Genomic DNA, 22029 nt, shown 5'->3' with positions numbered 1-22029 from the left:
CTATAAGAATTCCTTGTGAACTTTGGATATGACTCCTTTATCAGATATATAATTTGCAAATATTTTCTCCCATTCTGTCAGTTGTCCTTCAATTTTTTTGATGGTGTCCTTTGAAATACTAAAGGTTTTAATTTTCATGAAGTTCAGTTGATCCTTTTTTGTTTCCACTCATGCCGTTAGTATCATATCTAAAACTCCTGTACCAAATCCAAGGTCATGAAAGAGTTTTCCTCAAGGGGTTTTATAGTTTTGGTTCTTACATTTTAGATCCATTTGAGTTAACTTTTGTATATAGCATGAGGCAAAGGCCCAACTTCATTCTTTTGCATTGGCTATAAGTTGTCCCAGCACCTTTGTTGATAAGAGATTTCTTTCCCCCGTTGAATGGTCTTGGCACCCATGTCAAAAGTCAGTTGACCATAAACATATAGTTTATGTCTGGACTCTGAATTCTATTCCATTGATCAACATGTCTATACTTCTGCCAAAACCACACTGTTTTGGTTATCATTGCTTTGCATTAAGTTTGGGAATTGGGAAGTACTAGCTCTCCTAGTTCTTTTTTTCCAATGTGTTTTGACTCTTCTGGGTCTCTTACAATTCATTATACATTTTATATCATTTTTACAATTTTTTAATGTTTTATTTATTTCTGAGAGAGAGAGACAGCATGAGCAGGGGAGGGGCGGGGCAGGGGGGACACAGAGTCTGAAGCAGGCTCCAGACTCTGACATAGCTGTCAGCACAGAGCCTGACACGGGGCATGAACCCATAAACAGTGAGATCATGACCTGAGCCGAAGTCGGACACTTAACCAACTGAGCCACCCAGGCACCCCAAGTTTTTTCAAATATTTATTTAAATTCTAGTTAGTTAACATATACCATACCATTATAAATTTTAGAATTAAGGTGTACCTGGGTCACCCACTTGGTTAAATGTCTGACTTTTGGCTTTAGTGCAGGTCATGATCTCACAGTTAATAGGTTTGAGGCCTACATTTGGCTCTGTGCTGACAGTGCAGGGCCTGCCTGGGATTCTTTCTCTCTTTCTGCCCCTCCCTAGCTCACGTTGTGCTCTTTCTCTCTCGAAGTAAATAAACTTAAAAAATAAAATAAAGTAAATTTTAGGACCAAGATGTCAATTTCGACAAAAAGTGAGCCGGATTCTGATTGAGATTGCACTGAATCTTTAGACCAATAAAGGAAATATTGCCACTTTAACAATATTAAGTCTGCTGACCCATGAACATGGGATGCTTTTTCATTTATTTACATCTCTAATTTCTTACAATAATGTTTTGTAGTTTTCAGAATATGTTTTACAAGTTTTTGGTCGAATTTATTCCTAAGTATTTTATACTTTTTGGTGCTATTATAAATGGAATTGTCATCAGAATTTCTTTTTTTTAATGTTTTTTTTTTTTAATTTTCTGAGAGAGAGAGACAGCATGAACAGGGGAGGGTCAGAGAGAGAGGGAGACACAGAATCTGAAACAGGCTCCAGGCTCTGAGCTAGACGTCAGCACAGAGCCCAATGCGGGGCTTGAACCCACGAATTGTGAGATCATGACTTGAGCCGAAGTCAGACGCTTAACCGACTGAGCCACCCAGGTGCCCGCAGAGTTTCATTTTTGATTAATCATTGCAAGTGCTTAGAAATAGAGCTGGATTGTGTTTGTTGAGCTTATATTCTGTAACCTTGCTGACTTGGTTTATTACTTCTAATTGGTGTGTGTATGTTATTCCTTACGACTTTCTTTTAACCAAGTCATGTCACAAATAGAGTTTCACTTCCTGATTTCCAATCTGATGCCATTTAGTTATTTATCTATTAACCTATCTATCTTTCCTAATTGCTTTGGCTGGAACCTGAAGTACAATGCTGAATGAAAGTGGCTAGAGCATATATTTGTGTCTTGTTACTGATCTCAGGAGAAAACATCTAATCTTCAACCATCACGTATGATTTAGCTGTGGGATTTTTGTAGCTGTTTATCAGGTTGAGTTGAGGAAATTCCCTTCTAATCCTTCTTTGTTGAACATTTTTTAATCACGAAAGGATGTTGGATTTTTACATGAATTCTTAAAACGTGCTCCTACTCCGCTATGGATGAATTAGTAAAAGATATCCTTTTCTGCATGAATGATCTAGAAAAAGGCATCCCCCACTCTCCAAGTGGATGTTTTAGAAAAAGCCATTGACCCTTTGGGTGGACTTAGTCTCACTCTGGTGTGTTTGACTTGATGAGCCAAATGCTCATCTCTTACCTAGAGGTTTTATTCAGGAACTAATCTATCCATAGTGAACTTGCCCCATAAATAATCACTTTCTGCAGTATCTAGTTTCCTAATGTCTAGGGCCTCTTTGATTCATTTATTTTTTTCAGAGAGTTCATGCCAGTGGAAGAAGTATAGATGAGAACCAGATATAAAATCCTTGCATCAGTTTTAAGCAGTGTATCTGTTTCCGTCTACTGACTTATCCCTGCCTTCTGTGGTCCCTAGTACCTCCAATTCCTGAGCTTCTCTGGTCTTTATTATCTTTCTCTGCAGGTACCTGAATTTGACTTTCTTCTGTTCTGCTGAGTCATTTGTCTTTCTTCATCCACTTCTGATAGGTATCTTTTTTTTTTTTTTTTTTTTTTTTTTTTGGTATCTTTTTGACTTCGAGTTACAGGTATCTACTGGTTCAAAGAAGATGGAATTTGTGCTTCTATTTCTTATTCTCCTTGTTTTGAAAAAGAACATTTTCCTTAAAAGAAGAGAAAAATATTTTTGCTCTCTTGAAGTCAGAATTCAATGCTCTCATTCTGGAAATGGGTAAACCTAATGCCCCAGAAGATGAAACAAATTACCTCATCTTTAGGCTAGTTAATGAAAAAGTGAGAACCAGAATTCAAAATTCCTTCTTCCCTAACCAAAACTTAGCAATGAATTTGTTCTTTATCCATAGAAGCAGATAGTTGAGCGCTGATAGGTAACTTTGAGGTACTAGGGCAATTTCCTGAAGTGTTCCATGAATCTCCTTAATAATTAACATAAATGGATTTCAGCATTGGTTCAAATATTGGTATGATATAAAAATGCACTATCCCGTGTTGGTTCTTTCTTCTTTTAGAAAGCTCTGATTATTGGAAAGAAAATTTCCTCTAAAATGTGTTTCTCCATTTCCATTATCCAGTTCTGATGTCTCTAGTTGCAAAGAGATATTGTATGCAGAAATACATACATACATTCAGCTTGGTGAATAAAAGGCTGGCTTTTATAATCAGGAGAAAGGGAACTAAAATCAATGGTTCTAATTCCTTGTCCAGTGTTAGATATAAACTATTCACCAGCAAAATGGAGAAAAGGCAGAAGTCCCATATAACAAAGATCGAGATAGTTAATAAACAGCAACTTTAGTTAATAAAAATAATCTGAGCCAGCCCGTTCTCAAACCATTCAATAAAACTGTTGTGTAAGAAAATATATGACTGATTATCAAGTAGATCAGGGAAGATTCCTGATGAAAATATTTGAGTCAAGTGGGAGGTTGTATAAGAAGTTGCCAAGTAAATTTTATAGGCATGTAACACAAGTCGTGGATGCAAAGAAAGATTGGAAGATATAAATTGCTCAGAGAATCAAATGTATGGTAAGGGTATGTAAAGGAAAAAAAACCTGGTCTTTCTTCTGGGTTTCTCTTTACTCTCATACTATTATCACACTCACAACACTTTTAATACCAAAGATGGATTTTTTTCTCCACACCAAACAAGTCTGTGAGACCAGCTGGATGTCCTACAATTAAACTCAATCCTGATACTACTTGGAGATAGCCTCAGATCACACAGGTTAAGGGATTAGTCCCACAAGACTGTCCCCCACTGTAAATGCCAATTGCAAGTAATAAGTCTGGGTTACCCACAACTCCTGGCCAACATGGCCACATACCTCCAACATTGGAGGTTCCCACGACTTCCTCCCTCTTGGATTTATTTGCTAGAACAGCTCACAGAAGTAGGGGAAACACTTACTTATATTTACCTGTTTGTTAAATGATATGATAAAGGATACAGATAAACAGCCAGATGAAGAGCTACATAGGACAAGGTCTGGGAGGGTCACATGTGTAGGAGATTCTATTCTCATGGAAATGGGATGTGGCACGTCACCCTCCACACTCTTGGGGTTTTATGGAGGTTTCCTCACAGAGGCATGATCAATTAATAATTCCACTTCCAGTCCTCTTCCTTCTCTGGAAATTGGGGTGGGGGGCTGGAAATTCCAGGCTTCTAATCATGGCTTGGTCTTTCTGCTGAACAGCACCTTTCCAGGAGTCTACCCAAAATCACCTCATGAGAACAAAAGATGCTCTGTAGTGCACTCTAAGTGCTCTCTTAGGCACTTAGGAATTTACAAGTGTCTCAGTGCCCTATGTCAGGAACTACAGGTGGACACCACTGTATGTATTTTTTATTATTTCAGAGTACATGGTGTTTATGAAGGCATAACAGATTTTCATCTGTCAGGAAAGGGAATAATAATAATAATAATGCTAAATGCTAACATTTTATTAAAGCTATATTCTGTCTACTATTTAGTACTTTGAATGCAAGAACCTTCATAACAACCTTATGATGCAGATACTATTATAATCTAATTTTATAGATGGCAAAAAGGAGGAATGAGAGTGTTAGGTTAACTAACCTATGGTTACATAATTAGTAAATGAGAAAGAAGGGTTCTGAACCCAGGCAGTGTACCTGCCCCTCATTAAGTCATCTTATCACAAATGATCTATTTTAAAGGTTCTAGTTCTTTTTAGGTAGAAAGTCAGAGACACTGATAGAAACAGCCTCTTCTCTCTCTTCACCTTCGGCCTGGCTCTCTAAAAGGAGTATCTGAAATAAGAGAAGGCTGCAGTTTATGGAAGCAAAGCGGAGGCCAGAGGGTTGGTACAAACCCTCTGATCCGCACTATGTATGCTGGGTTTGGGAGGACAGACCTGCTGATGACTGGCATGTCAAGTAGGGCAGAAACTCTTGGGGATGGGAAACCTTACCTTCCTATCGAAGAAGAAAGAAAATTAAGTGTGAAAGGGAGAATGAGTATTGGTGTCCACCAGAACTTGATGCCAGTTCTTTTAGCTACTGCTTTTCACTTCCTATGAACCATTTCTGCAAATGCACTTTTAAAAAAAGTAAGACATTTAAAGCCCCATAAATTGAGCGCTGCGACCCTATTCTGTTTTATATATGCGAATTCATTTAATCCTCTCAGCAATCCTATAAGATAGGTACAATCATTATTCTTATTTTACAAATGGGGACATAAAAGCGAGGTTACAGTTATAGAATATCTTCTTTACAGCCTAACAGAAAATCATTGGGGGAGCTCAGTGAAGCTGAAAAGAACTACCAGAAAGTTGCCAATAAGTGCTAAGCAGCTGACTACAGACGAGTACTTCTGAGATACCACGTAGCACAAAGCTGATTTGGACGAGGACTTCGACGCAAGCTCCAACATTCAGCGCTGCGTCAAGATTAGGAACCAGGTGGTCTCTCTGGACAATCTCCTGGCGTACCAAAAGGGAGACAGTAATACCTACTTCCTACGGTGTTTGCCAGGATCTGGTGAAGTTATTCTTGTAAAGCGCAGTGTAATCTCGAAATGTTACACAAATGTGAGAAACAACCACTGGGCCACAATTCGGAAATTTGGGACCCAGACAATCCCGAAAAGCCAGTTCTTCGGACTCTCCTCCCGGAAACCGGAAAGCGGCGCAGGGCCCTCTGGGACTGGTAGTCTTGAAGCAGCTCCGGTCTGACTTTCTCCGTTAGTTGGGGAGGCTGGTGTGAGCCCGGAAGTACTGGCCCCCTGAGGGGCGTGCCTGTTAGGAAGTGGGGACTGAGGCCTGGCGGGGCCTAAGGCGTTCCTGTCGCTGGCCTAGTGGCTGTGATGTGGAAAGGCAGGTGTCGTGCTGCATGTTCTCGAAGGTTCCTGGGCTCGACTAGGGCAGTTTCCCCAGGACTTCAGGTGGCCGGCTTCGGGTCCCTGCCTGGTGAGGGGAGTCGCCGCCATGTTGGTCGCTTGCTGTGGGAGGCGGGTGAGGATGGGGCCTGGTGGTATCAGAAAGGAGGCAGGACACCCGAGGGCGAAGCCTAAGGAAGGTGAGGGTGCTCCGGTGCAAGAGATGCGGGGAAACCCAAGTGTGCTGTCCAGCTACACGTTAGAGTGGAGAGTGGCTGTTGAGTGTTCGTTCTCCTTTGCCCTCATCTCTGTTCAGTCCTTTGAAGAGGAGCCACCGTAGCTACCGTTTATCGAGCGTACATTATCTGTATGCCTGGCAGTGCACGCCTTTTTCCATTTCTCATAATTTCAGCGTTCTAGGGAGCGCTATGTGGCACTTCACATTTAACCCTGGTAACTCCTGAGATGGGTACTGAAATTCCTGTTTCGCCGTTGAGGAACTTAAGCTCAGTTGTCAGTTGAAACGCTTGCCTGAGCTCATGCAACAAGTGAGAGGTAAACCTGGCGTCTGCATCTAGCCTGTAACATACTGTTTCTAAAAGATTAAGGGACCGGGGCCGTGTATACCTTTTCAGGCCTTTGGAAGGACCCCTGGAAAAATATTCTCTGGGTGATTGGAAGTTGGCCGATAGAAACGCCTGAAACTTAAGTATGAGTCATAGCTGAGGTACCCCAGAGGGGTATGAGCTGCAAAAATCCTTATTGGTCCAAAGAGATAACCTGCTTGGTCAGATGATGAGAATTAAATGAGATCAGCACCTGGAATTGTTCAGTAATCATCAGAGAATCATCAGGAGAATAAATCTTGCTTCCCTTAGAGGCGCCTGTTGGTCGGTTAAGCGTCCGACTTTCGCTTAGGTCATGGTCTCGCGGTTCGTGGGTTCGAGCCCCGCGTCTGGCTCTGTGCTGACTGCCAGCTCAGAGCCTGGAGCCTATTTCAGAGTCTGTATCTCCCTCTCTCTCTGACCCTCCCCTGCTCATGCTGTCTTTCTCTCTCTCTCCTAGAAAGAAATAAAAATATTAAAAAAAAAAATCTTGCTTCCCTTAGAAACCACCCAGAAATCCATTTCAGACTTGACTCCTTTCACCCAGAGCTCTTTTTCTTTCTCTTTCCCTTTCCCTCCCTGCTTTGTTAAATGTTGCTGCCCTTTTGTTGAATTAAAATTTTCATCAACTTTTGATCGTGTGTTTTGTCCACAGTTCTAAGAAACCACAAAGAGAAATTGGAGAGGACTAGCCTAAGAGTTTATTGTCAGTCTCTTGAATGACTGGGAGGCCACTTTTGGTGATGGTGGGAATTGGTAATATTGGTGAGACAGCTTTGGATTGCTCCCTGCTGTCGGCAGGGAGAATGAAAGGACCAGCCTTGGATGATGAGCCAACCAGGTGCCGTGTGTGTGTGTGTGTGTGTGTGTGTGTGTGTGTGTGTGTGTGTGTTTTAAAGAAGAACACACAGATGTGTGTATCTTGCATGTTGTCCACTGATTTGGAAGGACATTTAATAATAGCAATCCTTTTGTCTGCTTACCTAACATCCTCTGTAAGGGATATCTGTAGAGGATACTTTTTAAAAAATGTTTATTATTATTGTTATTATTATTATTATTTGTTTGTTTTTGAGAGAGAGAAACAGGAGAGAGGGGCAGAGAGAGGGAGACACAGAATCTGAAACAGGGTCCAGCCCCTGAGCACAGAGCCGGACATGGGGCTTGAACTCCTAAACCGTGGGACCACAACCTGAGCTGAAGTCCCAGGTTTAACTGACTGGGCCACCCAGGTGCCCCTCCAGTAGGGGTTTCTTAAAGATAAGCTATTTGGGAGGTGTTGGACTTTTAATTAATCAAAGACCATGTTAATTACAGTGAAGGGCGAAGAGACCTAGAGACATCCAAAACTTAACTTTGTTATTCTCTAACTAGAAAAATCCACTTACCTAAAGTTATTAACTCAGTTTCATCACTTGAAAACTTTGTCCTTAACTCTACGAGTTACCTTTTCCCTATAGTCAAAGATTAGTGTGTCATAATACAGATTTACAGAATGCTGCCTGGTGGAGTTGACATTTAACAAATACTTATTTTGCCTGATGTGTATTTCATGGTTTGTTAATACCATACTTTTATATGTTTTTTAAGATTCTGTGCATGCCAAAAACTGGTGAAATTGAATTTAATACTAATATAGGCAGTTTGTTTTATATTTATGTTTTCCTTTGTTTTGTTCTCTGTGTTTGAACTGGACACTTTTTTGTTTTTTAATAAAATTTTTAATGTTTTTATTTATTTCTGAGAGAGAGACAGCATGAAGGGTCAGAGAGAGAGGGAGATACAGAATGTGAAGCAGGCTCCAGGCTGTGAACTAGCTGTCAGCACAGAGCCCGACGTCGCGCTCGAACCCACGAACCGTGAGATACTTAACCAACTGAACCACCCAGGTGCCCCAAAACTCTACAGATTTAATTTGGTTGGAAAACTTCCGAAGAGGGTATCAGAACAGTTGTCCTTGGTCTCTTGGGAGTAAATTTAGGGCAATTCATACTAGATTATGGATAATACTTAACTATAAACTTTTAAAGTACTTTGTAGGAGTAGCTAGGATATTTTAAAAGGGAAAAAGTAGGGGCATCTGAGTGGCTCAATTGGTGAAGCGTCAGACTTTGGCTCAGGTCATGACCTCATGGTTTGTAGGTTTGAGCCCTGTCATGCTTTGTGCTGACAGTTCAGAGCCTAGAGATTGCTTCACATTCTTTGTCTCCTCTCTCTCTCTGCCCCTTCACTCCCCCTCTCTCAAAAATAAACATTTTAAAAATAAAAAAGTCACCATTTTAGTAACAGCAAATATTACCAAAGGAAAGAATGTTGCATTCTGGGTGATAAGAATTGACCATTTAGAGTCTTAAAGTCCTGTAGTGATTCAGATTTAGTGTTTTGGTCAATAGGGTGGCAATAGCAATTAAAAATGAAACCAGACAACTTTGTATCAAGTTAACTCTGGACAGCCTGTGGACCTGAGTGCCCTCAGAAGGAATCCTTCTTTTTGCTAATGGATGGGATATGGCAATTACCAATAGTGTTTTGAAGGTTGATAAAAGAATTTTCTCTGTGAAAGTAGATTTCTCAACTTCAAAATAAGATCTCATTCTAGAAACTGACATTCAATTCTGTAACAGAAAAAGAGAATAGAAAATGAGTCCAGAGGAAACTTTTACAGGTTCCCACTTAGCACATTTGAGGTAGAACTTCTTTATTTTATGTACAGTTGATTTTCGTTATTCAGAGTTAGGTTCTGTGAAGTCAGTGTGAACATTGAATTCCTAACTAATGAATCATTTCCCGTGTAGATATATGACAAATGTCAGAATGCATCAAAAATTATCTTATTCAAACTGTATTTTCCAAAAGACAGGGTTCTGTGCTAGTCGTCTTTGAAAGTTTTCACACCTACAAAAGAAAAACATATTTACAGGAAAATTAAGATCTTTCATAATCTACCAAATGACTTATTAGATGTCACTTCGAAAAACCTGAGATAAAAAAGCTAAAAAATTAATCTGGAAGGTTTTTTTTTTAATTTTTATTTATTTTTATGTTTTTTATTTATTTGTGACAGAGAGATATTATGAGCAGAGGAGGGTCAGAGAGAGAGGGAGACACAGAATCCAAAAGAGGCTCCAGACTCTGAGCTGGCTGGCAGCACAGGGCCCGACGTGGGGCTCGAACCCATGAACTGTGAGATCATGACCTGAGCCAAAGCTGGACGTTTAACCAACTGAGCCATCCAGGTGCCCCAGTCTGGAAGTTTAATGATTCTTATAAAAGGACACCAAGCATTGTGAGTTAAGTATGACTGGCTTGTAGCAGAGAGCACAAAAAATAGTAAATTTTATTAAATTTTTATCTACTGCAGACCTGACAGCTAGAAGGGACCTAAGGAAAAAAAAAAACAAATCTACCTCCTCCTCCCTCATTTCATAGATTACGAGTAGAGAGGAAGAATTTGTTCAAGGTCATATACCTACATTTTAACAAATCTCAAACCTGATACCTTCCAGGGCTATTCACTCAACACCATGCTACCACTGCTCAAAAAATTCTTCTTATGCATCCCACCACTGGAATATTCAAAGTGAAAAGAATACCTATAAAACAGAAATATGAGAAAGCTGAGAAATAAATTTGATTAATCATCAAGTACAGGATGCAGTAGAAACCACCCTGATGCCTTATACATGTCTATGTCAGACCAAGACTTTCTAAACTTATGAAAAAACTGCTTTGTACTTCCAGACTCCTATATAGTTACTTATAATTTAAAATTTTGATGATTTGGAGGATGGGTTTGACCTACCAGGTATTAAGACTTTTCCTGGCTACGGGACAGGCAAATAAACTAATTGGAATAGAAGAGAGAAGCCAAAAACAAATCTCTGCATATGGACAACGTGACAATATAACAAAGGTGCTGTTAACTCAGAGTGAAAAAGAAAAAAAAGAAAAAAGATTAGCTTTCAATTAATGAGGTTAGGACGCCTACTTTTCCTAAAGGGAAAAATGAATTTAGATTCTTTCCCATACTGCACACAAACAGAATTCAAAGAGTAAAAGGTTAAAGGTTTAGTAACTAAGAGAGAACATAACAGCTTCATATATTAGGACAGCAAAAGCTTCTGAAATACAAAAAGAAATCATAAAAAGCTATGATTGAATAGAAAAAGATTGAATAGAATAAGAAAAAACCTATACTGTATAGTACCAATGTATTCATTCTGCTATATTATTCATTGATTGTAGCAATTATTATTGTGTCCATAAGGTATGTCACATATTGTGTTAGCACTTTCCATATCTTATCTCATTTAATCCCCAGTATAACATGGAGTTGCATGATTCCCAGTTTACTGATGATGAAACTAAGAATCAGAGAAATTAAGTCTCTTGCCCAAGGTTTTCAGACTAGAAAATAAAAGGCCTGGGACTTAATTTTCCATTAAATATTACCATGTCTGGCTTCTTTGTATCATGCAGGTCTCTGTTCAGATGTGATCTCAGAGAAGCCATTTCAAGGAACCTCCTCACTCTGTGTCCTGTTGTCCTGCCTTATATTTCTTGGGAATGCTTATGATTATACTGCGTATATTTTGTTATTTGTATCTCCCACTAGACTATGATTCTTGTGAGTGTGAGCTCTTGGCTATATTACTTACTGTTTATTAGAACACTGTGCATAGTATAGCCTGTCGCATAATAAGGAGCTCAACGAAGTTTTGCTGAAGGGTTGACTCTCAAACCCAAACTCTTACCCACTTTTCTATCTAGTGTTTCTAATAGGTTAAGAAGATTTCATTTCTAAATGCCCTAATACCAAAGAGTGTGGTACACAGAGGTCATGAATGCAACGTGCCAAATAATATGTGAACTGCTGGTCCATATTTCATTAAAATTAAAGTTTAATTTGCATATGGTAAGATCACCCTTAATCATGTATATATTTTTACAGATGTTCTATGCTTGTGTAACCACTACCCAGCTCAAGATACAGAACATCTTTAGCCCCCGAGGGGCCTCTTGTATTACCTCCCAGTTGATATCCCATCTCCTAGAGGTAAGTTTTCTGACTCCTGTCACATACATTAGTTTGCTGGTTCTTGAGTTTTACATGAATGTAATCTGTAGTTTGTACTTTTGCATTTATCATCTTTAGGATAATATTTTGGAGATTTATCTATGTTGTATTTTTCAGTAGTTTATTCTTTTTTTCTTGAGGTGACACATTCCATTGTGTGAATACACCACAATTTGTTTATCCATTTACATTTTTTTTGTTTTTGAGAGAGAGATAGAGAGAGCAAGTACAAGTGGGGAAGGAGCAGAAAGAGGGAGAGAGAGAATCCCAGGCAGATTCCATGCTGTCAGCACAGAGCTCGACATGGTGCTTGATCTCACGAAGTGTGAAATCATGACCTGAGCCAAAATCAAGAGTCAGATGCTTAACCAATTGAGCCACCCAGGTGCCCACCCCCACCCCCATTTACCTTTTGATGGATGATGTTTAGAATATTGCCAATTTTTGGCTCTTAGGAATAAAGCTGCTATAAACATTCTTGGACAAATTTTTATAGACATGCACACTCAGTATGTTATTTCTGGGTAGGATATACTTAGAAGTGGAATGGCTGCACTATGAGGTACATGTATGTTTACCTTCCTTTCGTTTTTTCCTCTCGTATATTATGGAAACAAATCTTTATCAGATATATCAGACATATATACTACAAACATATTCTTCCAGTTTGTAATTTGCATATTCAATTTCCTGATGTGTTTTGATAAGAGAAGTTCTCAATCTAATGAAGTCAAAGTTATCAACTTTCTTTTAAAGTTAGCACTTTTTTCTGTCATGTTTAAGGAATCTTTGCCTACCCCAAAGTTGTGAAGTTACTCTTCTTTGTTTCCTTCTAGAGACTTATTTTTTAGCTTTACGTTAAGGTCTATGATCCACTTGAATTGATTTTTGGGTTTGGTGTGAGGTAAAGACTTATTGTTTTTTCTGTATGAATTTGTAATTTTTGAAGCATCATCTAATGAAAAAGACTATTATTTCCCTGATGAATTGCAGTGATGCTTTTGTTATAAGCCAAGCGAGTCTATATGTAGATGTGCATTTAAAGACTCTGTTTGTTTCATGTATAGATTCTATTTGTCTATCCTTGCACCAAAACACCACTGTCTTAATTGTGCAAGTCGTGAATTCTGTTAGTAAAAGTCTTCCAACTGTTTCGTCTTTAAGATGGTCTTGGCTGGGCTGCCTGGGTGGCTAAGTCAGTTAAGCATATTTGTCTTCTTGAAGTTGTCCCACAGCTTGCTGATACTCTGTCCAATTTTTTTCAGTCTTTTTTCTTTCTGTATTTCTTAATGGAATTTTTTTTATAGCAATGTCTTCAAGTTCGCTGATCTTTCTTCTGCCACTACTCCCAACCAATATATTTTTCATCTTAGTCATTAGAGTTTTCATTTCTAGAAGTTTACTTGGGACCTTTAAAAAAGTATCTTCATTGTCACTACTTAACATGTTCGATCTTCTTGAACATATGAAATACTAAAGTAATAACTGCTTTAATGTCTTTCACCACTAATTCTGTTATCTTTCAGGGGACCCTCTGAGGATCTCTGCAGCTCTCTTTCTGTGTGTGTGTGTGTGTGTGTGTGTGTGTCTGTGTGTGTCTGTGTGTGTCGGTATGTGTGTGTGTCTCTTCTCTCAGCACTGTGTCCTGAAAACTTCGTTTAGGCATTCGGTTGGGGTAATAGTTGGGCTTACTTCATTTTTTTCCTATTTCTCAGCGATTCCTTTGTTATATGATGCCTTATTTTGATTTTCTTGTCATGTATTTTATTTCTACATGCTGTAAGCTTCAGATGATGTATTTCTTGTTGCTCTTCATAGTCAGAAAACTTTTACTTTTATTCATTAATATACCATCCCTAGAGCTGTTCATTCTTTCCTGTACTTTCATGTTACATTTAGGATCATTCTTTGTTAACCTGAAGTACATTCTCATCTTTTCTCCTGGATTTTATTTGTCTGAGTAATTTAAAAAATTTTGTCTTTGATTTTATTTTTTAATTTAAAATTTCTTTAATGTTTTATTTATTTCTGAGAGAGAGAGGCAGCATGAGCACGGGGGGATCAGAGAGAGAGGGAGACACAGAATCTGAAGCAGGTTCCAAACTCTGAGCTAGCTGTCAGCACAGAGCCCAGGGCGGGGCTCAAACCCACGAGCCATAAGATCATGACCTGAGCTGAAGTCGGACGCTTAATTGACTGAGCGACCCAGGCACCCCTGCCTTTTGTTTTGAATGATATTTCCTGACTATAATATTCTAGGTTTATCGTTTTTTATTTCATAACTTTAAAGCTATCACTTCATTGTCTTGAGCTTTCCTGTTTTTGTTGTGAAGTCAGGGTTTTTCTTGTCATTCTTTTTTTTCTGTGGATGTTTTTAAGATTATGCTTTTATCTTTAGTTTCATTGGTTTGACTACGGTGTACATAGAAGCAGTTTCCTTTATAGAAAGTTTCCTGTTTGGGATTACTAATCTTGAAACTATGGTTAATATTGTTCATCAGTTTGGAAACTTCTCAGCCATCATTTCTCAAATGGCTACATCTTTCTTATCCTCTCTTCTCTCTTTTCATAGAACTTCGTTTATCTGACATTTCTCTTACTCTCTTAGGTTCTTTTTGTTTTAATGTTTGTTTATTTTTGAAAGAGAGTAGGAGAGAGAAAGACTGCGGGAGAGAGAGCATGAGCAAGGGAGGGGCAGAGAGAGGGAGACAGAGAGGATCTGAAGTCCGCTTACACTGAGAACAGGACCCTGATGCAGGGCTTGAACTCTTGAGTCGTGAGATCAGGACCTGTGCTGAAGTTAGAAGCTTCACCGACTGAGCTACACAGGAACACCTTTGTTAGGGTCTTTATACCCCTTTTTCTAGTTGAGTTTCAATTTGGATAATGTCAAGTTTATGAATTGTGGCAGGTGTTTTCAGACTGCTGTAAAATTCCCCAGTGAGTTCTTTATGTTTTACTTTACTTCTGAATTATTTATTTAAGCTTGCTTCCCCCTGAACTCTGGGGTTCATCTTTAAAAACTTCCCATTGAGCTATATTTTATATACAACCAAGTAAGCCCATTAAAGAGTAGATTTTGATGAGCTGGGACACAGTTGTATCTTCCTGTGAAACTGCCACCATACTCAAGATACAGAATATCTCCATCACCCCCAAAAGATTTCTTTCTCCTGCCCCTTTGCATTTTATCTCTCTATCTTATCCGGGCCCCAGCCAGTCACTGATTTGTTGGAGTAACTCTAAATGAGTTTGCTTCTTATAAAATTTTATATACATGGGGTCCCATGGTATGTATTCTTTGTGTCTGATTTCTGTCAATTAATATAAGGATTTGGAGGTTCATCCATGTTGTTGCCTGTATCTGTAGTTCATTCTTTCTATGACTGAGTAGTGTTACATTGTACAGATAGACTTCCTATTGTTTATCCATTTACCATTTGATGGAAACGTGGTCATTTCACACGTTTCCTGGTGTGAATAAACCTGCTATGAATATTTATGTATAACACGTTCTGTGAACATGTGTTTTTATTTTTCTTAGCTGAAATTGTAAGAAACTGCTAGTGTTTCAGAGTTCATTGAATCACTTTACATTCCCTTCTGCAAGATGTAGGTTCCAGTTGCTCCACATCTTTGCTAACATTTGCTATGCTCAGTCTTTTTAAAATGACATTCTGACTCATTCTGATGTCGTAGGGCTATCTCATTGTGGTTTTAATATGTGTTTCCCTAGTAACCAGTGATGATGAGAATCTTTTCTTTTTTTTTTAAATGTTTTTTACTTTTTTTGAGAGACAGAGAGAGAAGGGGGGGGTGCAGCGTGCACAGGGGAGGGTCAGAGAGACAGGGAGATACAGAATCTGAAGCAGGCTCCAGGCTCTGAGCTAGCTGTCAGCACAGAGCCTGACGCTGGGCTCGAACTCACGAACTGTGAGACAGATGCTTAACCAACTGCGCCACCCAGGCACCCTGATGAGAATCTTTTTATCTGCTTATTGACTATTTGCATATCTGCTTTTGTGAATGTATATTCAAATATTTTGTCCACTTAAAAATTTGAGCTGTCTTACAGAGTTTAGGAAGATTTAACATATGTATATTCTGATAGGTGTTGGTGAGGATGTGGAGAAAGGGGAACACTCTTCCATTGTTGGTAGGAATGCAAAGTGTGCAGCCACTCTGGAAAACAGTATGGTGTTTCCTCAAAAAGTTAAAAATAGAATTACCCTACGATCCAGCAATTGTCTCACTAGGTATTTCCCCCAAAAATACAAAAATGCTAATTCAAAGGGATACATGCATCCTGATGTTTATAGTAGCATTCTTAACAATAACCACATTATGGAAAGAGCCCAAATGGCCATCAACTGATGAATGGATAAGAAGATGTCAGATACACATACACACACACACTACATAATGGAATATGACTCAGCCATAAAAACGAAATATCTTGCCATTTGCAATGATATGGATGGAGCTGAAGTATATTATGCTAAGTGAAATAAGTCAGAGAAAGACAAATACTATATGCATTCACTCACCTATGTGGAACTTAAGAAACAAAACAGACAAACATGGGGGGGGGCGGGGAAAGACAAAAATCAATAAACAGAGTCTCAAGTATAGAGAACAATCCGATGGTTACTAGAGGGGAGGTGGGTGGGGGCATGTGTTAAATAGGTAATGGGGATAAAGAGGTACTTGTAGTGATGAGCACCAGGGGTTATATGGAAGTGGCGAATCACTCAATTCTATACCTGAAACTAATCTTACAGTGTACGCTAACTAACTGACGTTTAAATAAAAACTGAGGAGGAAAAATGTATATCCAGTTGCCAGATGTTTGTGTTTTTTCCTGTCCTGTGTCTTTCTTTTTCATTTCTTAATGGCGTTTTTTGAAGAGCAAAACTTTTAAATTTTGAGGAAGTCCCATTTATTACATGTTTAGCTTTTATAAGTCATGTATTTTTATGTCCTAAGAAATATTTACTTAACCTGAAGATCACACTATTTCTCTCTTCTATTTTATTTTGGAAGCTTAATACCTTTTCCTTCTAGATTTAGTTCTATAACCCATTTGAAAAAATCTTTGTGTGCTGTGGGAGGTGAGCAGCTAACCAACTTAACTCACATTGCTTAAAGTCATCTACATTTCAATTCTTTACAGGATTTGTTTATTGAGCAGTATTCTTCCTTTACAAATAATATTCCTTTGTAGGATATACGTTTTATTTTCTCTGTGGAGAATGGCATAATATAATGGTGAAATTGGACAAGTAAATGTAAGTTGAGAATTTTTGGAAGCCAAAACATCTTTCTCATTTTCATTTTCTCCATTGCTTCTTTTCACATATGGGAATTGGGGGCACCTGCGTGGCTCAGTCAGTTAAGCATCTGACTCTTGATTTTGGCTCAGGGCATGCCCCACATGGGATTCTGCACTGACAGTATGCAGCCTGCATGGAATTCTTTAACTCCCTCTCTGCCCCTCCCCCCACGTGCTTGCTCTCTCTCTCTCTCTCAAGATAAATCAATAAAAGTTACAAATATATGGAATTGGAGCCCCTGTGTGGCTTAGTCAGTTACACGCCTGACTCTTGATTTCAGCTCAAGTCATGATCTGATGACTCATGGGTTCCAGTCCCACATCGGACTCCACACTGAAGTGCAGAGCCTGCTTGGGATTCTCTCTCCCTCACTCTGCCCTTCCCTACTTGTGCTCTTTTTCTCAAAATAAGTAAATAAACTTAAAAAATAAAATATGGGAACTTCTTCTCTTAGTATTTATCATGATTCCTATTTTTTAAAAATTTTTTATTGTTTTTTATTTATTTCTAGGAGAGAGAGAGAGACAGCATGAGCACGGGAGGGCCAGAGAGAGAGGGAGACACAGACTCTGAAACAGGCTCCAGGCTCTGAGCTGGCAGTCAGCACAGAGCCCGGCGCGGGGCTAGAACCCACGAACCACGAGATCATGACCTAAGCGAAAGTCGGACGCTTAACCGAATAAGCCAACCAGGCGCCCCAAGATTCCTATTTTTATCCATGAAAAATTAAAGCTCAGAAATATAATTTTTTTCAGCCATCCAAAATATTTATGCTGTTACCTGTTAACTCAGGTATTCAGGCCAAATCTGTCATCTTAGCACATGTGAAATAGAAAAAATTACAAAATGTTTATAAGAGGGGCTGGCCAGATGATTATGGCAAGTAAACGTTCCACTCCCAAACAGGTAATATTGTATATGTGAGTAGTATTACCATATTTACTATTTATTGAGTCACATCTATTAAACAGGAGAAAGTCCTATTGTATGACTTTTATCCTGGAGATAGTCCAGGCAGAATGGTGACAGTGTGCTCTCTATTACTTGATTGGTTTTTCAGTAGTCTGATTTGACCAGGTTTGCTGTGTTTCTTTCTTGGTTGGCCATTTCATAGCTTAGGCTCAAGATAGTCTCATTTGTCACACACAGTCACCTTTTTGTCAATTGTGTTGCATCTTTGCCACATCACCTGTCACAGTGTATAAACACTTGTCGCTGTCAGTGACATGAATCATCCTGTGGCCAACCTTCTCATGGCTAGTGCTCATCGGTTTAATAATTTGGTAGATTTCCTTCATGTCCCTCAGAAATTGTTCTGAGTTTAGTTGCCATCTGACATATGGATCCTTTATGCCATGTAATGAAATCTGGAGAACAGAATGCTCTGTGAGTGATTAGATTAGGTCATCATCTTATTCCAAGGCCTTCAGGAAACACATGCAACTTCCAAATAACCCCCAAATCTCTCTGCTTGCATGGAGACAAATCATGTTAGTTTCAAGTAATGTTTCTCTTCTTTTACTCCCCTTACGTTGTCTTCATCCTTCTAACATAATAGGTAACATGTCTTTGTAATAGAGTTGCAGCATACAAGCCCTTAATTGATACGATGTCAAGTCTAAGTAAAGCTGAAGGAGAACACAGTCAAACCTTGGATTGTGAGTAACTTGCTCTGCGAGTGTTCCTGGAGATGAGCAAACATTTCTGAGACATTTGAACTTGATAGGGACACTTAGATGGCTCAGTGAAGCGTCTGACTTTGGCTCAGGTCATCGATCTTGTGGTTCGTGAGTTCGAGCCCGCTGTTGGGCTCTGTGCTGACAGCTCAGAACCTGGGGCTGCTTCGGACTCTGTGTCTCTGCCTCTCTCTCTAAAAAATAAGTAAACATTAAAAAATAAAAATTAAGAATTTTAACTTGATGAGCATTGCCTTGCCATACAAGTGGTACATGACACAGAATGTCCCATGGTCACAACTGAGTCGATGATCCTTGCAATTCGCTTTGCTATACAAGCGCTTTGGATTACAAGCATGTTTCCAGAATGAATTATGCTCACAAACCAAGGTTTTCCTGGAATCTACATTTAAACATTTCAGTTTTGACGACTGGCCCTGTAGCAGTTAGGGTTTAGTCAGAGAAGCAGAAGCCCCATGAACGATGAAGAATTGTGGATTCTTACGGTCATTAGCCCTTACAGAATCGCCGAGGCTGGTTAAGCAGTCTATGTCTAGTGTTCGGCCTGAAGTCAGCAGGGACAACAGTCGGGAAGGAGAGATGGTCATGAAATCGGGGAGAGTAAACACAGATTAGGATTGTTGAGGACAAGCTGGAACCCATGAGGACAAACTAGAACATGAGAAGACAAGGGGCTCCTGGGTGGGTCATTCGGTTAAGCGTCCGACTTTGGCCCAGGTCATGGTCTCACAGTTTGTGAGTTCTAGCCCCACATCGGGCTCTGTGCTGACAGCTCAGAGCCTGGAGCCTGCTTCAGGTTCTGTGTCTCCCTTTCTCTCTGCCCCTTCCCAACTCATACTCACTTTCCTTTGTCAAAAAGAAATAGAACCTGGGAAGACAGATTGGGACTTGCATTTGTCTGTCATTGTATCGAACCTTTAGTGATATATGTGATCTGTAGGATAAGATGGTGCCTATGGCCACACTGTTGAACATGCTAATGAGTGTTGAACACACTAATGACTTAGTGTAAGGTTCAGGAGAGCTAACGGAGGAGATCTGGTGGGAGCCGGAGGGCTGCAGCCAGGCTCCTCGCCGGTGCCTACATGGGGAGCCAGCAGATCAGCGCCCGGCCCTGCAATGACTTTTAGCGCGTAAAAGTGTTTTCTGCCTTTCAAACCTCACACAAATTTCTCCTTTTACTAACCCTAATATAGAAGCCTAGGATCATATAGGGAAGGGTATTCTGGGAAATGCAGTTCCATCTTAGGTAAGTGAATGTGGTAGAAAGCCACCAGAAGTCCACTTCTTTAGCAGCCCTGGAGTAAGTAAGTTTGGGATTGAAGATATGTATCCGGTGTATTTTTAGTCTGTCTCAGTTCCTAAGTACCTGTCATACTAAGTAAGCATGTCAGTGTTGAGTGCAATTCCACTATTTGGTTGAATTTTTCAGCAAAGACTGCTTTTTTGATTAATTGCTTCATTGCGTGATCAGAAGAAAGTGATCTGATCCAAAGCTGGAAGAAAGAATGTCTGTATTAGGTCTATAAACCAAGAGACGCTCTGTGGATCTCTAACATGGTGCCTTCCTAAGAAAGTATTTCTAGAGTAGATGTGCCCATTGATCGAATTTTCAATGTACACTTTGACTTTCCAATGCTTCCTGCTTTTAGAACCTTCTTTTTTTTTTTTTTTNTTTTTTGAACTTTTTTTTTTTTTTTTTTTTTTTTTTTTTAGTTTATTCATTTGGAGAGATAGAGAGAGAGCTTGAGCAGGGGTGGGATAGAGAGAGGGAGAGAGAGAGAATCCGAAGCAGGCTCTTTGCTGTCAGTGCAGAGCCTGACATGGCGCTCTGTCCCAAGACCCTGAGATCATAACCTGTGATGAAATCAACAGACACTTAATTGATTCAGCCATGTAGGCACCCCCAAACCTTCTTCCATAAATATTTGAGAAATGGCAAATTTCTCACACACACACACACACCCCCACACACACAAGATTTCTTTGGCTATTTGAGGACTTTGGCTATTTGGGTTTTGTGTTTCCATATGGATTTTAATATTGTTTGTTCTAGTTCTATGACAAAATGGTTTTGGTGTTTTGATAGGGAATTCATTAAATGTGTAGACTGATTTGGGTAATATGAACATTTTAACAATATTTGTTCTTCCAGACCATGAGCATGGAATGTCTTTCCATTGGTATCCTTCTCAATTTCATTCATCATTGTTTTATTGTGGTAGGAACCCCTCCCTAAGGAGAAAGAAAAAAATGAAGAAGAGAGAAGAGAAGACTTCAAGGTCACCTAGATATGAGTCCAGCTGCCTACATCCCCCATGTTCTTGTAAACTGAAACAACTTAATCAGACTACATGTTTATGTGTATTACCATATATGGGAGACAAAGAAATAGAAAATGCATAAAAAACCCTATGCCATATGATGTGGGCCGCTCAGTTCTTTTGGGTACGAACCCAACTGAGCGGTGCCGGCAAAATAAAGTTGCTTCCTGGAAAGAAAAGTCTCGGTGTCACGACTCTCTGAGCGAGAATCCTGCAACATTACCTGGGGGCCTCGCCTGGGACTCGGAGACGGTGGATTACCACCTCCCTTGCCACCAGGGTAAGAGCCTCGGAGCGCTGGGGAGAAGCGACCTCACCTGGCGCCAGCGGACCTCTTGATCCGTAGGGGACTAGCCTATCCCGGTGGGCCGGGCGAGGGCCCGGTGTGCGCTAACGGAACCGGAGGCCCAGGAACCAGCTTAAGGAGCGCCGCCCAACTGACTGGTAAGAACCTGGGTTCGTTTTGGTGGACCTGTCCCTAAGAGGCAGAAGGGGAGCCTGATCACCTCCCAGAGTTGCACTAGTAAGTCCACAAGGGAAGAGGAACGAAGCTGCAACTCTAAGGCGCTGGATGTAGGGCGATGGGCTGGAGTCGTTGTGTGAATGTGTCCTTCCCGGACAACGGGAAGGTTCCGACCTGACCAAGGGCCGAAGCGAGTGTTGAGTCCCGATCCGCCGTTCCATGGCGTCCTCATACAGCTTAAGGCGGCNTTCCTTATATTGACTGTTGGCAAGACCTGGTCCTGTCCCGGCCTCCTTGGCTAAAAGTCTGTATTGAAGAGAGCTGTAAAGTAATCCTGCTCGCCTCACGGCTGCCTCAAAATACCGGCCAGAGGTTAAACAGCCCATACAGTCAGGAGAACCTGAAGAAACCCCGCCAACCAGCGGATGAGTGGATGATTAATGCGGCTTTCGTAGGCCAGGCCCACGGAGATATTCGGCACAAGCTGTAAAAACTAGAAGGTTTCACTGGCATAAATATCAGTCAGTTGCTAGAAGTAGCGACCCAGGTGTTCGTTAGCCGTGACCAGGCAGC

At 40.1% G+C, this 22029-nt stretch overlaps 1 long non-coding RNA gene across 1 annotated transcript; it reads left to right on the top strand.

Moving 5' to 3' along the window:
- The first annotated feature begins 5893 nt into the window (after window positions 1–5893).
- On the top strand, window positions 5894–21202 carry LOC144230698 (uncharacterized). The gene is made up of 3 exons (XR_013334842.1): window positions 5894–6048; window positions 11514–11618; window positions 20895–21202. It is a non-coding gene; the product is annotated as an uncharacterized LOC144230698 (long non-coding RNA).
- Window positions 21203–22029: the final 827 nt, after the last annotated feature.

Source organism: Crocuta crocuta, unplaced genomic scaffold, assembly GCF_008692635.1.
Source record: "Crocuta crocuta isolate KB4526 unplaced genomic scaffold, BGI_CrCroc_1.0 scaffold614, whole genome shotgun sequence".
Classification (NCBI taxonomy): Eukaryota; Metazoa; Chordata; class Mammalia; order Carnivora; family Hyaenidae; genus Crocuta; species Crocuta crocuta.
Note: the sequence above shows the minus strand (reverse complement) of the source record. Positions and strands in the feature narration are given on the sequence as shown.